The sequence below is a fragment of the Prionailurus bengalensis genome, chromosome D1, assembly GCF_016509475.1.
Source record: "Prionailurus bengalensis isolate Pbe53 chromosome D1, Fcat_Pben_1.1_paternal_pri, whole genome shotgun sequence".
NCBI classification, from domain to species: domain Eukaryota; kingdom Metazoa; phylum Chordata; class Mammalia; order Carnivora; family Felidae; genus Prionailurus; species Prionailurus bengalensis.
This window is the reverse complement of record NC_057346.1, coordinates 75,177,954-75,191,655: the sequence shown is the minus strand read 5'-3', so window position 1 is coordinate 75,191,655 and position 13,702 is coordinate 75,177,954.

Below are 13,702 nucleotides of genomic sequence, written 5' to 3'. Positions count from 1 at the left end.
GTCTATGTCACACTTACAAATAATGTAGGTAGGTTGGTGAGGGGTGGGGGAGTGGTGTGTATGGGTGTGTGTAAATCAAGTTAGATGAGCTTTCTTCTGGAAAGATATACAGAGAAAAAAGAGGTCAGGTATAAAACAGATCCTGGAGACAGAGAAGAATGCAAGGCCCCCAAGGACATCTGGGTTATCCATGACAGTATGAATTAAACATTGGGGCAAAACATTTAAAAAAAGACACTCAGGGCTGGGGACAGAGTGATGTCAGGAATGAGACTGAAGTGTCTATCATGCAAACCCCTCAGGGCCCCGAATTTTCAAGCAGCCTTGAAGACCAAAGTCTTGTCAGTCACACATTCGTGATATATATAAATAGGCCAACTTCCCAGGAGAACCGCCTTGGACTTTGTCTCAAGATCAGAATGGACTCTGCCCCCAGGATGCTCTCATAACTCAACATTCTCAACTACACCTGACAGAACGCACAGACGTGAGCCTCTGCAATGACTTCTGACACCGTCCATCAGGAGTAGAACCAAACTTCACAGGGGAAGGGCACAGTCCTCACAAGACTGCCTCACTTCGGACACCGGCCGCAAGTTTGGGGGACCTCTAGCCAACCTTACTTCTAAGCAGTTGGCTACGAATTCAGGGTTTTTCACTACCCCCTTAGGTTCAATAATTCTCTAGAATGACTCACAAAACTCAGAAAAACGCTGTACGTATGACTACAGTTTTATTGTAGCAAAGAGATACAAATAAGGACTAGGCCAAAAAAAAAAAAAAAAAAAAAAAAAAGAGGCACTTAGGGCAAGGTCTGGGACTTGAAGTCCTCAGAAATGTGTCACCCTGCTGTCACACCAGTATTTGGCAATACTCAGAGCATTGCCAACTTGGGAAGCTTACTCGAACTTCAGTATCCAGAATTTTTATCGGAGTTAGGTTACGTAGGCATGATTAATGGACTCACTGGCCATGTGGTCTTGGTGGACATTCCCCTCCCCAGGACTCAAAGCCCCAACCCTCTAATCTCATGGTTGGTCTTTCTAGCATGAGTAACCCCCATCCTGAGTCATCTGGTTAGCATAAATTGTCTAAGGCCCACCACAAATCACTGCATTACCATAAACTATCGGGTATGGTCTGAAAAGCCCACCATGAATAACAAATACACTCCTAATCACTCAGGAGATTCCAAGGGTTTAGATGCTACTTCCCAGGAACCAGGGACAAAGGGCAGCCAGATTCTTTATTACACGACCTCTCATTGGTTGTTTCTAACAACAGCCCTCAAACAAGAAATGGTAGCATCAGACCAAAGCACAAATCAGAAAAAAAGTCCTTTTTTTCAAATATTTATTTTATTTATTTTTGAGAGAGAGAGAGAGAGAGAGAGAGAGAGAAAGCACATACACACAGGAGAGAGGCGGGGGTGGGGGTGGGGGGGAGGTGTGGGAACAGGGAATCCAAAGTGAGGCTGGCTCTACTTCGACAGCAGTGAGCCCGATGTGGGGTTTGAATTCATGAATAGTGAGACCGTGACCTGAGCCAAAGTTGCACGCTTAACCACCTGAGCCACCCAGGGGCCCCCGGGGAAAAAAATCATTCTTAATTGAGAACTGTAGCTGGCTGTTTATGGTGGAACAAAGGAAGCTTTCTCTCTCAAAGTTCTGGGGAGGGTTCTTCTCCCAGCTCCCAGGACAACATCTGGAAACAGAAGAGGAAACAGGATTCAGAATCTAGCTCAGTGCAAAGTGCACTAAGATCAACTTTTGGCCCCTCATCCACCAACTCTTTGTGTAAACTTGGGTTCACCCTTCCCCTTTCTGGCGTCAGCATCCCCATCCATAGAAGGAGGGGTTGGGGTAACATGGCCGCCACACAACTCCCGCTCAGGGATTTGATGGTTCTTGACTTTCAGTGCTAGTAGACAGCAGGATCTTAGAATATCTGGGCAGCTTCGACCTTCTGTGCCTTTGCCTGGTCTCAAAGAATCAGATGTCTTACCGTTTGTTCCCCACTCAATTCTAGGCAGTGCCCTCCTCATACACACACTCACTCTTCTGGTTGCCAAAAGTAATTTTCTCTCCGGGTGGTTTCTCCTGGTTCTAGACTTTACCCACCAGGTCAAGCTGGATCACAAGTAAGCTTCACACTCAGAATGCCACTGGAAGCCTCCGTGGTTGGGTCTCCCCAACTTCCAGTCACCTGGTCATACCTCAGCCCCCTCAGCTGTGCCCTGGAATACCTAATTCTCCTTTCTCATCTCTACCTCAAACGAAATTTAGTCTGCCTTCATCTTTTACTCTAGTATAGGAGGCAATAAACATTTTCTGCATACGGCCAGATTAAAAATATTTTAGGCTTTGTGGGCCAGAGGGTCTCTACTGAAATGACTCAACTCTGCCGTCATAGTGTGAAGCAGCCATTGACAATACCTAAACAAATGAGTGCGCCTGTATTCCAGGAAGACTTCATTTACTAAAACTGTTTGTAGGCCGGTTTCAGCCCCAGGCTGAACCTTAGTCTAATGAAGCAGGTTCCGGGGGGGAGGGGGGGTTGGAATACACACTCGTTGAGGGGGAAAGAACAATTACAGTTGCCACTTCCTCAGATGACCCATGAGATGCATTGCTTCGTTTAATCCTTGCAGCCGCTCTGAGGAGTGAGTGAGGGCAACCAGAAAAGGCATTCAGGTTGGTATGAGTGAAAATTGCGAATCCAGGTAGATTCAGGAGCCAGAGGGCAAGGGCACAGCTGGCATCTGGACTAATAGTCCCAGCTAGAGATGATGGGATACGACTTGCTTGCCAGGTACTAGGTGCGTTTTCCTCACTCAATGTGCACAATAACCCTAAAGGGTGAGTGCTAAGCGGAGGCACGCAGCATTAACTGAGGCACTAGGTCACTAAGCTTTAGGTTCAGAGCCCAGATCTATTCCCAGACCACCCATCTGCAGAATCTCCAACCATAAGTGCAATGCTCTCCCCTTCCCCAGCGGTTCTTCCGCTGAGCTACACATAAAGAAAAAAGCACACCAAAACTATAATTTCTAGGGCACAGTGAAACAAAATAGACAACCCAAGGTTACCTTGAGTGTGTATGCACTCAACGTGAGTCAGTGTTTGTGTGACTGGGTGTGAGCGTATGTGAGTATGTGGGGGAGGGAAGATGTTGAATCTACCAGAAGAAGGTAAATTTCAGAAACATCATGAGAGAACGGTCAATACAGTCCGGAGCTAGAAACAGATGGGTGAAAGCCATTGTGAAAAGGAAACAGAGTCCTGGACTCTTCTCCCTCAGGAAAGCAGCCTGTGAGGCAACCGGCAAGGGACTGAGTCACAGGAAGGAGGCCTGCTGTGGAAAGAACATCACAGAGTCTGAGAGGCAAAAGTTGGCAGAAACACTGAGATGAGATCTCTCCGTGAGGTAGAGTCATTCCTTAGAGGATTAGCCTGCTCGCTCACATTCCACGGTGTGAATTTAGTCATCCCATCTGAGAGGGTTGTGCACATGCTCAGACATATTCTGATGTCCCCGTGAGCGCAAATGATAGCTGGTCTTCTGCTATATGAACTATCGCCCACTATTGTTCCCATTTTGCAGATTTGAATGTTTCGAGGAATCAAAGCAATAGAGAAAGTGGGCCAGAAAAGAGAAAAGTTCTGGTTACCCTAATCGGATCTCCCACAGCCGAGGTTATCTGCACCCAAAGCTGTCAGGGAAACGTTTCCTGCCCTCCTGCCTCTTCCTGGGGGAGCCCCAACGCACACCTACCCGGGGATGGAGTCATGAAGATGTGAACTAATTGGAAAAACTATCACTGGCTTTGAAAGTAAGATAATCGTTCAGGAAATCCTTACCTTTCCTCCATTCTTTTCACTGGCGAGGGTGGGTGGACCACGCAGAAAGGGAAGTTTTCCTCTCAGCTATTTGCCTTCTCAGGGGGTGGACTGTAGGAGCTCCAGTGGAAACTGGTGCCTGAGGAAGGCTTATCAAGATGCCAGACAGCTCCTGTGACTTCCTTCCCAGAGGCCCACTGGCCGCTGGAGGCCCAGATTCGTTGGACACACAAAACCTCACAAGATGTTAATCAGCTTCAACCTTGCCCATCCCCACCCATCCAGCATCCTTCACAGCCCAGAGCGAGTTCAGGCACCACTGCTAGGTAACATGAGCCCACACCAAGAGGCTTTATAATTAAAGAAAAAAGTGCACTCACTGTTGTTGGCATTCAAGGCCTCCATGGCCTGGCTCACTCTATCCTTCTGTTTTGTTTTGTTTTGTTTTGTGGGACCATTTTCTTTTCATTATACAAGCAATATACACACAGATTTTAAATATTTTCTTCAAATGACACAGGATTGTGTAAAATAAAAGACAAAAGCCCTCCCAGTCCGTCCCCCAGGGGAATCACTATTTATAGCTTCCATTTCTAATTTTTAGTAGTTCTGTTTATAACTTTGAACGATAAGTTTACAGATTAAACTCACAGCTTTCTGTATCAGGCATAACCTACTGACTCCTTTAAAAGATAAGGGATTTAGCATGTATTCCTTCCAACTCGTGATTCTTGTCAGCAATAGACTTTCAGTTTTATGTCCAGAAAACATTTTCAGTTTTATGTCCCGGGTCTTCCTTTTAAGAGCTTCATGTTGCAACCAAATTAAGCTACTTGTCATCTTTTTTTAAAAAAAATTATTGAATAATTAAATACATCAAACGTCAAGAAAATTTCATTCAAGTTTGACAAGATAGACCCTACCCAGGCTCGTGACATTTAAAGTCCCAATCCATTTAAAAGGATCGAAAGCATACAGAGTATTTTCTGCAAACAGAAAAGAATTAAATAAAATATCAATAATAACAAGATATTTGAGAAATGCCCAAATTTACAAAATACTTGTAAATTAAGTAATGTGGTTCTAAATAACCCATGATTAAAGGAAAAAAAACAAAACAAAACTAGGGAAGTTAGAGAATATTCCAAACTGGATGGAAACGCAAAAGGTTATGAAGAATTTGGAGGAAATGGATCACTTCCGTGTTGGTGGGGATGTACAAAGGTACAACTACTTTGGAAAAGTAGATTGGCGTGTCTTTATGAAGTTAAACATGCACTTTTCCACATGGTCCTAAATCTCACTCCCAGGTATTTATCCAGGAGATGTAACAATATACATACACACAAGACTTATTCATGAATGTTCACAGCAGCTTTCTTCACAATATCCAAAGACCTGAAACAATCCAAATAGTTAACAACAAATGAACAGATAAATGAATTTTGGTAAATTCGCGCGGTGGAGTACAATCGGCAATAAAAAGAACAAAGTCCAGGTACATGAAGAAAGAGACGGGACACAAAAGATTACATAATGTAATAGTCCACTCTAAATCAGGAAAAATTACTCCCTGCTAACAGAATACAGACAAGTGGTTGTCTCAGGCGGATTTGGGAGACTGATCGCAACAAAGCACCAAGGAACTTTTGGAGGTAATAGAAAAGTTCTGTATCTTGACTGATGGTTGAGGTTTTAAGGATGTCTGTATCTGTCAAAACTCATTTTTCCATGCGTCATGAATACAAAGTGGGCACTTTTTGTGATATGTAAATTTGAGTTCAATAAAGTTGATTAGAAAAATGTGGAGAGGATAAAAAATGGCCTATAAATCCAACTGTGTTGAATAACAAAAGATAATAACAGCAGAGACTTTTTTTTTCTCAATGTTTATTTATTTTTGGGACAGAGAGAGACAGAGCATGAACGGGGGAGGGGCAGAGAGGGAGGGAGACACAGAATCGGAAACAGGCTCCAGGCTCTGAGCCATCAGCCCAGAGCCTGACGCGGGGCTCGAACTCCCGGACCGCGAGATCGTGACCTGGCTGAAGTCGGACGCTTAACCGACTGCGCCACCCAGGCGCCCCAACAGCAGAGACTTTTAACTCATATGTTTATATTAACTCAGAGGGTTGTTAGGGAATCCGGTGTGCTTATATATAAGGTGATTACAACTGCTAGTGATACATAGGTGTTAGTAATTGATTATTATTATTAATTATCAAATTACATTCTAATTTTTGCTATCTGATAAACAACACGATAAGTTTGCATGGACACCAAAACTTAAAGTTTATTACACTAACCAAAATTTTGTACGAGTTTTTTTTTTTTTTAATTTTTTTTTTTTCAACGTTTATTTATTTTTGGGACAGAGAGAGACAGAGCATGAACGGGGGAGGGGCAGAGAGAGAGAGGGAGACACAGAATCAGAAACAGGCTCCAGGCTCCGAGCCATCCGCCCAGAGCCCGACGCGGGGCTCGAACTCACAGACTGCGAGATCATGACCTGGCCGAAGTCGGACGCTTAACCGACTGTGCCACCCAGGCGCCCCTGTACGAGCTTTTTAACACACATGCGTTGGTGTGTGAAAAACATATGAAAAAAGAGCTGAAAGCAGGGGTTCAGGGGGCGGAAATGACCGTGAGAACAAACATGCACTGTGACTCATGGGGCACCTGGGTGGCTCGGTTGGTTGAGCATCAGATTTCAGCTCAGGTCATGATCTCATGGTTCATGAGTGCGAGACTCACGTTGGGCTCTCTGCTGTCAGCGCAAAGCCTGCTTCAGATCCTCTGTCTCCCTCTCTCTGAGCTTCCCCCACTTGCATGCATGTACTCTCTCTCTCTCTCTCTCTCAAAAATAAAAAAATAAACATCTTTAAAAAATCCACTGTGACTTGGAAATTAAAAGTACAAGAGACAGAAAGAGAGAAGGACAAATGAGGGGTCCAAAATAAGCCATGTACAGTCTTAAAATTAAGACCAAGATTCCTTGCCCCCCTGGGACTGTTTCGCACTTTCCCCCTAAGCATGCGCACCGCCCATAACAACACAGATGTCTTGGCAGAAACACAATCCCATTTATCGTAATTTTTTAAAGTCCCTCATACCCTTGTAACAGCTGGGAATAACTCTCATTGCCTTGATCTCAGGGGATAAACTATCCTCCCCTCATCTTTTCTTTTTTTTTTTTTTTTTTAATTTTTTTTTTCAACGTTTATTTATTTTTGGGACAGAGAGAGACAGAGCATGAGCGGGGGAGGGGCAGAGAGAGAGGGAGACACAGCATGGGAAACAGGCTCCAGGCTCTGAGCCATCAGCCCAGAGCCTGACGCGGGGCTCGAACTCCCGGACCGCGAGATCGTGACCTGGCTGAAGTCGGACGCTTAACCGACTGCGCCACCCAGGCGCCCCTCCCCTCATCTTTTCTAGAGGCTCCATACGAAATGGAAATTTCTTTGCCACGTCGAGTCCGGAAACAACAACAACAACACGCCCCCCCCCAAAAAAAAAAAACCCAAACAACAACAAAACTTCAGTGGATGGTGTTCATTGGTCCAGCCCTGTCACATGACCACCTGGACCAAGAGACAGGATATGGTGCATTCTCAAGGCCTCCCGTTTACTCACAAACCATCATCCTTTTTCAGGAAATCCGTATCTGTCACCAGCAAAAGGGAAGGGTTGTAGAACAACACAAGGATGCTAAAGGACTTCTGAGCCACCCAGCCACACAAATCAGTGTCAAATGCAGGCTGTTTTTATTCAGACCTATGCTGCACTGCCCTCCGCTATTCAGAGCCTGCTTGGAATCTGGACTGATGCCACATTGCACATTCTGCTGGAGGGACAGCCATTTCTGTCCAGCCATCAGTTGATTAATAAGTAAATATTAGGCATCAACACCAGAAGAGCACTCGGACCCTGTGGGAGATGAAGAAATGGACAAGGTATTGTACTACAGTGTGTTCTCAGTAGAGCAGGGGATGTTGACCACCAGTAACTACCGTCTCAGGGCTAACTGAACACAGAAGGATAGGTCGCAAACATGGGGCAGCCGCAGGGAAGGGCCTTCATACAGCTATCTTTTTGATCTTTTGATATGCACACAGTCCTAGGAGGTGCATAGTTTAAGACAAAATTTTTTGTAATTTTATTTTTTTAATTTACATCCAAATTAGTTAGCATATAGCACAACAATGATTTCAGGAATAGATTCCTTAGTGCCCCTTACCCATTTAGCCCATCCCCCCCCACAACCCCTCCAGCAACCCTCAGTTTGTTCTCCATATTTATGAGTCTCTTCTGTTTTGTCCCCCTCCCTGTTTTTATATTGTTTTTGTTTCCCTTCCCTTATGTTCATCTGTTCTGTGTCTTAAAGTCCTCATGTGAGGGAAGTCATATGATATTTGTCTTTCTCTGACTAATTTCACTTAGCATAATACCCTCTAGTTCTTTCCATGCAGTTGCAAATGGCAAGGTTTCATTCTTTTTGATTGCTGAGTAATACTCCATTGCATATATATACCACTTCTTTATCCATTCATCCATCAATGGATATTTGGTCTCTTTCCATACTTTGGCTATTGTTGATAGTGCTGCTATAAACATGGGGGTGCAGGGGCGCCTGGGTGGCCCAGTCGGTTGAGCGGCCGACTTCACCTCGGGTCATGATCTCGCGGTCCGTGAGTTCAAGCCCCGCGTCGGGCTCTGTGCTGACAGCTCAGAGCCTGGAGCCTGTTTCAGATTCTGTGTCTCGCTCTCTCTGACCCTCCCCCGTTCATGCTCTGTCTCTCTCTGTCTCAAAAATAAATAAACGTTAAAAAAAATTTTTAAACATGGGGGTGCATGTTCAAAACAGCATACCTGTATCTCTTGGATAAATACCTAGTAGTGAAATTGCTGTGTCATAGGGTAGTTCTATTTTTAATTTTTTGAGGAACCTCCATCCTGTTTTCCAGAGTGGCTGCACCAGCTTGCATTGCCACCAACAATGCAAAAGAGATCCTCTTCTCTGCATCCTCTCCAACATCTGTCCTTGTCTGAGTTGTTCATGTTAGCCATTCTGACGGGTGTGAGGTGGTATCTCATTGTGGTTTTGATGTGTATTCCCCTGATGATGAGTGATGTTGAGCATTTTTTCATGTGTCAGTTGGCCATCTGGATGTCTTCTTTGGAGAAGTGTCTCTGCATGTCTTTTGCCCATTTCTTCACTGGATTATTTGTTTTTTGGGTGTTGAGTTTGATAAGTTCTTTATAGATTTTGGATACTAACCCTTTATCTGCTATATCGTTTGCAAATACCTTCTCCCATTCCTTCAGTTGCCTTTTAGTTTTGCTGATTGTTTCCTTCGCTGTACAGAAACTTTTTACCTTGATGAGGTCCCCATAGTTCATTTTTGCTTTTGTTTCCCTTGCCTCCGGAGATGTATTAAGAAGTTGCTGCAACCAAGATCAAAGAGGTTTTTGCCTGCTTTCTCCTAGAGAATTTTGATGACTTCCTGTCTTACATTTAGGTCTTTCATCCATTTTGAGTTTATTTTTGTGTATGGTGTAAGAAAGTGGTCCGGATTCATTCTTCTGCATGTCGCTGTCCAGTTTTCCCAGGACTACTTGCTGAAGAGACTGTCTTTATTCTATTGGATATTCTTTCCTGCTTTGTCAAAGATTAGTTGGCCATATGTTTGTGGGTCCATTTCTGTGTTCTCTATTCTGTTCCATTGATCTGAGTGTCTGTTCTTGTGCCAGTACCATAGTGTCTTGATGATTACAGCTTTGTAGTATAGCTTGAAGTCCGAGATTGTGATGCCTCCAGCTTTGGTTTTCTTTTTCAAGATTACTTTGGCTATTCAGGTTTTTTTCTGGTTCCATACAAATTTTAGGATTGGTTGTTCTAGCTCTGTGAAGAAGGCTGGTGTTATTTTGATAGGGATTGCATTGAATATGTAGATTGCTTTGGGTAGCATTGACATTTTAACAATATTTGTTCTTATCCAGGAGCATGGAATCTTTTTCCATTTTTTTGTGTCTTCTTCAATTTCTTTCATACGCTTTCTATAGTTTTCAGTGTATAGATTTTTCACCTCTTTGGTTAGATTTATTCCTAGGTATTTTATGGTTTTGGGTGCAACTGTAAATGGGATCGATTCCTTGATTTCTCTTTCTGTCGCTTCATTGTTGGTGTATAGGAATGCAACCGATTTCTGTGCATTGATTTTATATCCTGCAACTTTGCCAAATTCATTAATCAATTCTAGCAGTTTTTTGGTGGAATCTTTAGGGTTTTCCATATAGAGTATCATGTCATCTGCGAAGAGTGGAAGTTTGACCTCCTCCTGGATGATTTGGATGCCTTTTATTTCTTGGTGTTGTCTGATTGCAAAGGCTAAGACTTCCAATACTGTGTTGAATAACAGAGGCGAGAGTGGACACCCCTGTCTTGTTCCTGACCTTAGGGGAAAAGCTCTCAGTTTTTCCCCATTGAGGGTGATATTAGCATTGGGTCTTTCATATATGGCTTTTATGATCTTGAAGTATGCTCCTTCTACCCCTACTTTCTTGAGGGTTTTTATCAAGAAAGGATGCTGTATTTTGTCAAATGTTTTCTTTGCATCTATCGAGAGGATCAGATGGTTCTTGTTCTTTCTTTTTATTGATGTGATGACCCACATTGATTGTTTTGCAGATATTGAACGAGTCCTGCATCCCAGGTATAAATCCCACTTGGTCGTGGGATAATTTTTTTAATGTATTGCTGGATCCGGTTGGCTAAAACCTTGTTGAGAATTTTTGCATCCATGTTCATCAGGGAAATTGGTCTATAGTTCTCCTTTTTAGTGGGGTCTCTGGTTTTGGAATCAAGGTAATGCTGGCTTAATAGAAAGACTTTGGAAGTTTTCCTTCCATTTCTATTTTTTGGAACAGTTTCAAGAGGATAGGTGTGAACTCTTCCTTAAGTGTTTGGTACAATTCCCCTGGAAAGCCATCTGGCCCTGGACTCTTGTTTTGGGGGAGACAAATTTTTGATTACTAATTCAATTTCTTTGCTGGTTATGGGTCTGTTCAAATTTTCTATTTCTTCCTGTTTCAATTTTGGTAGTGTATATATTTCTAGGAATTTGTCCATTTCTTCCAGATTGCCCATTTTATTGGCATATAATTGCTCATAATATTCTCTTATTGTTGTTTTTATTTCTGCTGTGTTGGTTGTGATCTCTCCTCTTCCATTCTTGATTTTATTTGTTTCCTTTTTCTTGTTGATCAAACTGGCTAGTGGTTTATCGATTTTGTTAATTCTTTCAAAGAACCAGCTTCTGGTTTCATTGACCTGTTCTCCTGGTTTTGGGGTTTTGATAGCATTAATTTCTGCTCTAATCCTTATTATTTCCTGTCTTCTGCTGGTTTGGGGTTTTATTTGCTGTTCTTTTTCCAGCTCTTTAAGGCATAAGGTTAGGTTGTGTATCTGAGATCTTTCTTCCTTCTTTAGGAAGGCCTGGATTGCTATATACTTTCCTCTTATGACTGCCTTTCCCACGTCCCAGAGGTTTTGGGTTGTGATATTACCATTTTCATTGGCTTCCATGAACTTTTTAATTTCCTCTTTAACTCCTTGCTTAAACCATTCATTCTTTAGTAGGATGTTCTTTAGTCTCCAAGTATTTGTTACCTTTCCAAATTTTTTCTTGTGGTTGATTTCAAGTTTCATAGCATTGTGGTCTGAAAATATGCACGGTATGACCTTGATCTTTTTGTGCTTGTTGAGGGCTGATTTGTGTCCCAGTATGTGGTCTATTCTTCAGAACGTTCCATGTGCACTGGAGAAGAATGTATATTCCTCTGCTTTTGGATGAAATGTTCTGAATATATCTGCTAAGTCCATCTGGTCCAGTGTGTCGTTCAAAGCCATTGTTTCCTTGTTGATTTTTTGATTAGATGATCTGTCCATTGCTGTGAGTGGGGTGTTGAAGTCCCCTACTATTATGGTATTACTATCAATGAGTTTCTTTATGTTTGTGATTAACTGATTTATATATTTGGGTGCTTCCACATTTGGCTCATAAATGTTTATAATTGTTAGGTCTTCTTGGTGGATAGACCCCTTACTTATGATATAATGCCCTTCTTCATCTCTTGATACAGTCTTTATTTTAAAGTCTGGATTGTCTGATATAAGTATGGCTACTTCGGCTTTCTTTTGTTGACCATTAGCATGATAGATTGTTCTCCATCCCCTTTCTTTCAATCTGAAGGTGTCTTTAGGTCTAAAGTGGATATCTTGTAAACAGCATATAGATTGATCTTATTTTCTTATCCATTCTGTTACCCAATGTCTTTTTATTGGAGCAGTTAGTCCATTGACATTTAGAGTGAGTACTGAAAGATATGAATTTATTGCCATTATGTTGCTTGTAGAGTTGGGGTTTCTGGGGCGTTCTCTGGTCCTTTCTAGTCTCTGTTGCTTTTGGTCTTTGTTTATTTGTATGGTTTTTTTTTTTTCATTTTTTCTCCCCTCAGAGAGTCCCCCTTAAAATTTCTTGCAGGGCTGGTTTAGTGGTCACAAACTCCTTTAATTTTTGTTTGTCTGGGCATCTTTTTCTCTCTCCTTCTATTTTGAATGACAGCCTTGCTGGATAAAGAGTTCTTGGCTGCATATTTTTCTGATTCAACACATTGAATATATCCTGCCACTCCTTTCTGCCTGCCAAGTTTCTGTGGATAGGTCTGCTGCAAATCTGATCTGTCTTCCCTTGCAGGTTAAGGATTTTTTTTTCCCTTGATGCTTTCATGATTCTCTCCTTGCCTGAGTATTTTGTGAATTTGACTATGATATGCCTTGTTGATGGTCAGTATTTGTTGAATCTAATGGTAGTCCTGTGTTTCCTGGATTTTTATGTCTGTGTCTTTCCCCAGGTTAGGAAAGCTTTCCTCACCTAAAATCACCTATGTGATTTGCTCACATAACCCTTCTACCCCTATTTCTCTCTCTTCCTCTTCTGGGACCACTATGTTTCTGATGTTGTTCCTTTTTAATGAGTCACTGATTTCTCTAATTCTTAAATTGTGCTCTTTTGCCTTAATCTCTTTTTTTCTGCTTCATTATTCTCCATAAGTTTTCCTCTATATCGCTGATTTTCTGTGATGTCTCATCCATCCTTGCTGCTGTGGCATCCATTTGAGATTGCAGCTCAGTTACAACATTTTTTATTTCACCCTGACTAGCTTTTACTTCTTTTATCTCTGCAGAAAGGGATTCTAATGTATTTTCGACTCCAGCTAGTATTCTTTATTTTTGGAACAGAGAGAGACAGAGCATGAACGGGGGAGGGGCAGAGAGAGAGGGAGACACAGAATCGGAAACAGGCTCCAGGCTCTGAGCCATCAGCCCAGAGCCTGACGCGGGGCTCGAACTCACGGACCGCGAGATCGTGACCTGGCTGAAGTCGGACGCTTAACTGACTGCGCCACCCAGGCGCCCCTCCAGCTAGTATTCTTATTGTCGTGATTCTAAATTCTGGTTTAGACATCTTGCTTGTATCTGTGTTGGTTAAGTCCCTGGCTGTCATCCTGTTCTTTCTTTTGGGGTGAATTCCTTCACTTTGTCATCTTGAAGGGAGAAAAGGAATTAATGAGGTAAAAAAATTAAAATTAAAAAATTAAAATTAAAATTAAAAAATTAAAAACAAACACACACACACACAAAATCTAATAAATGATGTTAGATCCTAGGTGTGTTTTGGCCTGGGTGTAGAAAGGGGCTTGATATATTGGAGAAAAAAGGGGAAAGAAAAAAAAGGAAATTGTTTGAAATTTTGAAAAAATGAATACACTGAAGTAGACTAAAATGAAATTTGGAAGTAAAA